At 42.8% G+C, this 7,327-nt stretch overlaps 1 pseudogene; it reads right to left on the bottom strand.

Annotated features, from left to right (window-relative positions):
• Positions 1-890: 890 nt before the first annotated feature.
• Positions 891-1,915, bottom strand: LOC100582325 (annotated as a pseudogene).
• Between the last annotated feature and the right edge of the window lie 5,412 nt (positions 1,916-7,327).

Raw genomic sequence — 7,327 nt, forward strand, 5'->3', positions numbered from 1 at the left:
AAAGTGAGTAGAGATTTGTTAGGGAAGAGATACAAGCATTGAAAAAACTAAAATTGGGGAAGAAAACAAACTTCTGATTCTATACCTGAGTCATAGATTTTTGAAATATTTGTATAATACTAAAAATATTGGATTTGATTTTCTTTTTAAAAAACCTTTATTGGCTTGGATTTATTAGTATCATTATAAAAATATAGAAACTGCATGCCCCCAACCTGACTATTGTATCTCCTACAAGATAACTATTGTTAATAATTTGGAGTTTCTTCTCACAGACTTTTTTTTTTCATGCCTATTACCATATGCAAGGAGGTTTTTTTTTTCTTTTTTTTTGGTATGGACTTTTATTCAACTGGTCTCAAGTTAGCATACAGGTAAGTCCTGGCTGCCTCCACCCACTCCGAGGGAGACCAAAAGCCTTCATACATCTCAAATTGGGGGACAAAAAAGGGGGGCCACAAAGGCTGATCATTCAAAATAAAAAAACTAAAAAAGTATTAAGGCAAAGATTAAAAGATTTTTGCATTACATAATTTACCCGAAAGCAATGCTATGACCTCCCGTGTGTGGACCTGGGAGACGACTGGGTCATTCTCCTTAGAGAGAAGTGGGGTGGCTTTTAGGAGGCAAGGGACTTCCTGTAACAATGCATCTCACGATATTTGGAATGACCATTAAAAAAAGAACAATGTACAATCAAAGTCCTCGGCCACATTGTAGAACTTTGGGGGATGCTCGCTCCAACCAACCGCTGTCACCTTCACTGTTCCAGTTTTTAAATCCTGAGTCAAGCCAAAACAAACAAACAAACAAACAAAAACAAAGAAAGCCATGCCAATCTCATCTTGTTTTCTGCACAAGTTAGGTTTTGCAACTAAGTCACAGTCAGCCTAGAAGCATTTGCAGTGGACGATGGAGGGGCTGGACTCGTCCTGCTCCTGCTTGCTGATCCACATCTGCTGGAAGCTGGACATGGAGGCCAGGATGGAGCAGCCAATTCACACGGAGTGCTTGCACTGGGGAGGAGCAATGATCTTGATGTCATCGTGCTGGGCGCCAGGGTGGTGATCTCCTTCTGCATCCTGTCTGTGATGCCAGGGTTCATGGTGGTGCTGCCAGACAGCACTGTGTTGGCCTACAGGTCTTTGTGGATGTCCACTTCATACTTCATGATGGAGCTGAAGGTAGTGCCATGGATGCCACAGGATTCCATGCCCAGAAAGGAAGGCTGGAAGAGTGCCTGGGGGCAGCGGAACCGCTCATTGCCGATGGTGATGACCTGGCTGTCTGGCAGCTCATAGCCCTTCTCCAGGGAGGAGCTGGAGGCCACCAAGGCCATCTCCTGCTGGAAGTCCAGGGCGATGTAGCACGGCTTCTCCTTGATGTCACACATGATTTCCCGCTCGGTGTGGTGGTGAAGCTGTAGCCGTGCTGAGTGAGGGTCTTCTTGAGGTAGTCGGTCAGGTCCCCGCCAGCCAGGTCCAGACGCAGGATGGCGTGGGGAGGGCGTACCTCTCCTAGATGGAGAGAGTGTGGGTGACCCTGTCACCGGGCTCCATCACGATGCCAGTGGTACCGCCAGAGGCATACAGGGACAGCAAGGCCTGGATGGCCACATACATGGCTGGGGTGTTGAAGGTCTCAAACATGATGAGCTGGGTCATCTTCTCATGGTTGGGCTTGGGGTTCAGGGGGGCCTCGGTCAGCAGCACGGGGTGCTCCTCGGCAGTCACACGCACCTCATTGTAGGTGTGGTGCCAGATCTTCTCCAGTTGTCCCAGTTGGTGACGTTGCCATGCTCCATGGGGTACTTCAGAGTCAGGATGCCTCTCTTGCTCTGGGCCTCCTTGCCCACATAGGAGTCCTTCTGACCCATGCCCACCATCACTCCCCAGTGCCTGGGGCGCCCCACAATGGAGTTGCGCATGCTGGAGCAGTTGTCGACGATGATGAGCGTGGTGATAGCATCATCCATGGTGAGCTGGCGGCGGGTGTGGACGCATGGCGCAGCGGCATGGGCGAGGTTCTGTGCTTGCTGGGCGGACGTGGTCTGCGTGGTGTAAGGAGGTTTATATATATTTCTACAACATCTCCCCTACCACTACAGTAACTTGCTCCTCTTCTTTCTTTCTTTCTCTCTTTCTTTCTTTCTTTCTTTCTTTCTTTCTTTCTTTCTTTCTTTTCTTTTTCTTTCTTTTTCTTTCCTTTCTTTCTGTCTCTCTCTCTGTCTCCTTCCTTCCTTTCTTTCTTTCTCTTTCTTTCTTTCTTTCTTTCTCTTTCTTTCTTTCTTTCTTCTTTTTCTTTTTCTTTCTTTCTCTCTCTCTCTTTCTCTCTCTTTCTTTCTTTTTCTTTCTTTCTTTCGATGGAGTTTCACTCTTGTCACCCAGATTGGAGTGCAATGGCAAGACCTCGGCTCACTGCAGCCTCTGCCTCCCAGGTTCAAGCGATTTTCCTTCCTCGGCCTCCCTAGAACCTGGAACTACAGACGTGCACCACCAAGCCTGGCTAATTTTTGTATTATTAGTAGAGACGAGGTTTCACCTTGTTGGCCAGGCTGGTCTCGAACTCCTGACCTCAGGTGACCCACCTGCCTTGGGCTCCCAAAGTCCTGGGATTCTAGGCGTGAGCCACAGTGCCCGGCCTTCTTTTCATTTAATACTATAGTAGTGTGATCCTCTCTACCTATTACATAAAATACTTCAGGTGAACAACCTTGTACATGTGTTTCTGACACACTTTAGCAAGCTTGTCTGCAAGGATAGATTTCAGAGAGTGAGATGGCCAGGCCGGGCACACACACTTTAAAGCGTGTCAGCTATTACCTGCCTTAGCCCTGTTTCCACAAAAGGCTTGTGATGAGGGCCTATGCGTTAGTACTTTCTGAGGAGCACGATCCCAGGGAGCGGGAATGAGAGATAAGAGTGAAGGCGGGAAGGAGGGAGAGCCAATACTAAAATGCCTTATTGAGCTGGCTGCTGCTTTTATTTATTTTATTGCTATTTTTTTAAATAAAGTTTTCATAGTCTTTAATTGGTTATTTTGCTGGTTATTGGTTAATAAATTGACAACGCAAGGAGGGGCCATGGGTAAGCTCCCAGCCAGGCTCCCACGTCCAGGCTCAGGCAAGGATGGCTGCTGCTTTTAGTTGGCTGGTTGCTTAATCCCACAGGAACTTCTCTGAAGCCAAAGGAAATATGTCTCAAGACTGTCAGAGAAGCCATATGAAATGTATTTCAGGACCATCCATTGTGGTGAGGAGGGGAGAGTGGGAAAGGGAGAAGCCTTTAGCCATCAGGTCTGTCTCCCACTTGTCAAAGGTTTGCCCATGAGTTGTTCATTCTCCAGCACTCTGGTTTGCACATGTGTCAGCCCTTGAGCACGTTCCTTTGGAGTCCTTCATTGTGAGTCATCCAAGAAGCCTGGGGGTGGGGCAGGACATAAGTCCACTTGCTTTTGTGTGAAGCCCACCTGAGTCCACATTAAATCACTGCAGTCATGACTGGAATAAGACACAAGTGTTGTCAAGGAGATCTGAAGTGGTACATAAAAGGTTTCAGATACACTAACAACCTGTCTCACAAAACTATACCAATTTACACTTTCATCAATCATGCAAAAGTGTCTTCTTACTTTTCTTTAACAACAGTGGATCTTGTCAATAACTTTTGCCAATATAGTGGGTAAATATTGGAAGTGTTTTCTTCTGTTGTGCATTTCTGTGCTACTGAGGTTGAATATCTTTGCAAATGTTTATTAGCCTTTGTATTTTGTCTTTTGTGAATTGTCTACTATATTCTTTGGCTTTTTTTTGTATTAGGTGGTTCTTTAAGGCTTTTTTTATTAAACAGAGAAGACTACTTTGTGAAGTTCATGTTCATGAAGTTTTGTAAGTACTCTCCTTAATAATCTAAAATATGAATATGCTGTTTTCCACTTGCCCAATTTCTAGCACTTAGTGTGAACTGAAGACAGTAGTTAGTCACATACGTGTTCTTTATATTAGCAAAATTGCTATTTTTTCAGTATTAGACTCAGAGCACAATATTCCATAGGTAATAGCACATATGGTTTTTATTTAATTATGAATGCATTTACTTACAAATGCTTTCCAGAACAAAGTCACACTTTAAGCTTGTCCTTTCCTATTTTGTTCCTTGGGATAATGATTGCATAGTTCCTTTTTTTCCTTACAGAGAAGTCTTTTATCTTGTCATAGTTCAACTTCGCTCTTACTTGCTACTTGTTAAATGGCTTCCGAAAGAATACAAGGACTTTTCTGTAACCTGCTCATGATTTCACTTCAGATAGTGCAACTGCCACATACAATCTTGTCATTCAGCTATCAACCAACCAAGGTCTTCTTGGTTTTATCCCTTGTTTTACAAACCGAACTTTTGTTCTTTTCTGCTATTTCCATTGTGATTATAAAGGATTAAGTGCCTGGAGTTTCAAGGGATGTACACTCATTGCAGTAATATTGCAGAAGATGAAAACAGAGGGAGCTATGATATGTTTTTATAATTTTGTGTGTGTGTGTGTGTGTGTGTGTAATTCCAGGTATATTATAAGATGAACCTGATTTTCTAATTATTGGTTAGAACAAAACACTAGAGTAAATAATTACACAGGTACCATTTTTAAAAAGTAAGTACATTTCTAATAGCATGCCTCCTAAGTAAATCTTTCTTTGATAAATAGCATCTGTGACTATTTCCTTTTCATGGCCTAAAGAGGTTGGTTATGACTCAGGGAAAGATGACTCTACCTCTAACTCCAGGTATCACCTTTCTTGGTGTAAGGGTAATTCCATCTTTCTTACCTATTTTTTGGTCAAGAATGAGCTGTGTCCTAATTGTGACTAACAAGACAAAAGGGAAGTCATGCTGAGGGACTTCCAGGAAGAATTTCCTTCTTCCTGACAGAGAGCCAGAGGGAGGAACTTTCTCTCTTTTTCTCTGTGTGCTGTCATGTCTGGATATTATGCTTAATATGGCTGTAGTTAATTCACTGGCAATTTGCAGATGAAGCCAGTACTGAGAATAACAGAATGGGGACACGAAAATAACCTGGGTCTTTGTCCACGTCATTGAGGCATTGAATCAATCAACCCTGAAGTCTATCCTGCTTCTAGATTTCCTGTGTGACAATACATCTTCTTCTTGCTGGAACCAGTTTTGAGTTGGGATTCCTCTATATTACAAACCAAAGCGCCTTACTAAATCAGCTTCTTTCCACACAGGGACAGAGAATGTAGGCTCAGTCTGGAGAAATGTACAGGCACCCTTTTTCTTTTAAGGTTCAGAGAGCCCATGAACTGAATCTGGCATATCACAAAGCTTGCAGAGAATAGAGTTTTCACACTTTTTCAAGGTAAAACCACAAGACTCACACTCTGTCACTTATGGGCTATGTTACTTGGGCAAATCACTTGAAGTCTCTGAGCCCCAGTTTTGGCATGGTGTTCAGGCATGGTGGCGTGCACCTGTAATCCCAGCTACCTGGGAGGCTGAGGCAGGAGAATTGCTGGAACCTGGGAGGCAGAGCAGAGGCTACAGTGAGCAGAGATTGTGCCACTGCACTCCAGCCTGGGCAACAGAGCAAGACTTCATCTCAAAACACACACACACACACACACACACACACATATATATACAAAACTATTAAGTGTTTCCTCAAATCCAAGATTCTGTCAATTGTAAGGCCCTCTATTAAGAAAGAAAAAAATGCTGCCAATTAAAAATTAAACTATGCCTTAACATTGTGCATTTGTCATCTTTTGACTTTGACTTTTTTCCCCATGTATTCCAGGGGACTTGGCAATACCTCCTTCAGTTGCACTGGTTGGCATGTGATAGGCAGTCTTCTTGTATGTATCTGTGTGGGGGAAGCAGAACATAACTCAGCTTCGTCCACTTGTGGGGTCTTCCTTTCTTAAGCTCCATAAAGTGCTTGCTGGTTGCTTTGAAAACAGATGGAATTATGGTTATTTCTCCAGCAGTGAATATTTGCTTTATTGATATCAAATTTATGCCCCACTGTTTTGTTTCTATTCATTTCTCTGTATACAAAATCTTTTTATTTCAATGTCAAATTATGCTATAATCTTTTAAAATACATTTAAAAACCACAAACTCAACATGAGCAGTAAAAACTGCACACTATCAGCAGTAAGATGTCAAATGTAAAAACTTGTGTCTTAGAATTAAAACAGGGTATTTATGAAATGACTGTGGTAGAGATGAAAGAGGCAAGTAACAGGGATATATTCAAGTTTTTCTATTGTCCACTTTTTGAGGGAGAAGATTGAACTAATTGTATAAAGATGTTTAAAACGAATATAGGTAAGTGACAGAATAAAAACAGTTTAAAGAAAGATGCCTTTTTTTTTTCCTGTACTAAATTAACAAAGACTCAGAAAATGAAAAAGATTCAATTTGATGCAGAAAAAGAGAAACAGACATTCTCATTTTCTGCAAGTATTAATTTTTATAGAAGGAAGATCTGAGGCCCACCTTACTTTCTTTTGTGCCTAGATATCTGACAGAATAATTTCTTTAACCTGAATTTCTCACTGTAATAGAAAAATACAGAAAAGTAGAGGTAATGAAGTAGAGAAAATATTAACAACTGGCACTAGGATTCTCAGGGAGAGAACAGTCTTTGGAAAGGTGCTCCGAGAGATGTTTGTAACAGAAGGTGCTCTCTACCCTCACCCCAGGACCTGGATGTTGGCAGGCACCATGGCTTTGAAAGGAGGGAAAGCTACTCTTTGTGAGGCAAGGGGAGGGATGTTTTACTTCTAAGGGAAGGAAGAGAGTGGCAGAAGAGAGACAAGTAGGGAGTAAGGGAGGAAAGCCAGCGAGATGGAAAGCTGCAAGGACACAAGAAACTTCATGGTGGCGAGGAGAACACAGCACTTTGAGAATGACCACCACTTTTGTTTGTCCCAAGTTGTCTCACTTTCCCCTCCACTTTCTCCAGGAAATCTTCACTAAAGTCAGCTAAACCCACCAATATTTTCTATAAGTGATTTTTTTAATTGTAGCTTTTGAGGAAATGGGTAAAGAGCCCTAGGACATGGAAGAATTGCCACTCTGTAAACCAGGTGCCAGATGAGAGCACCCCCGCCCCAGTCCTGCCCCAACCCCTTCCTGGAAAACCGGCAGAAACTGGTGGGGATGGCTTTGCTCTCCTGCAGGCTGTGCACTGAGCAGGAGGGCAGTTTATCTGTTCAATACTTACTGATCATCTACTATGCACTAGGCATCGTTCTGAGTAGCAGGAAGGAAGGAATGTAAACAATGGATCTTAATTTCTGTGAGTCAGA

Source organism: Nomascus leucogenys, chromosome 3 (assembly GCF_006542625.1).
Source record: "Nomascus leucogenys isolate Asia chromosome 3, Asia_NLE_v1, whole genome shotgun sequence".
NCBI lineage: Eukaryota > Metazoa > Chordata > Mammalia > Primates > Hylobatidae > Nomascus > Nomascus leucogenys.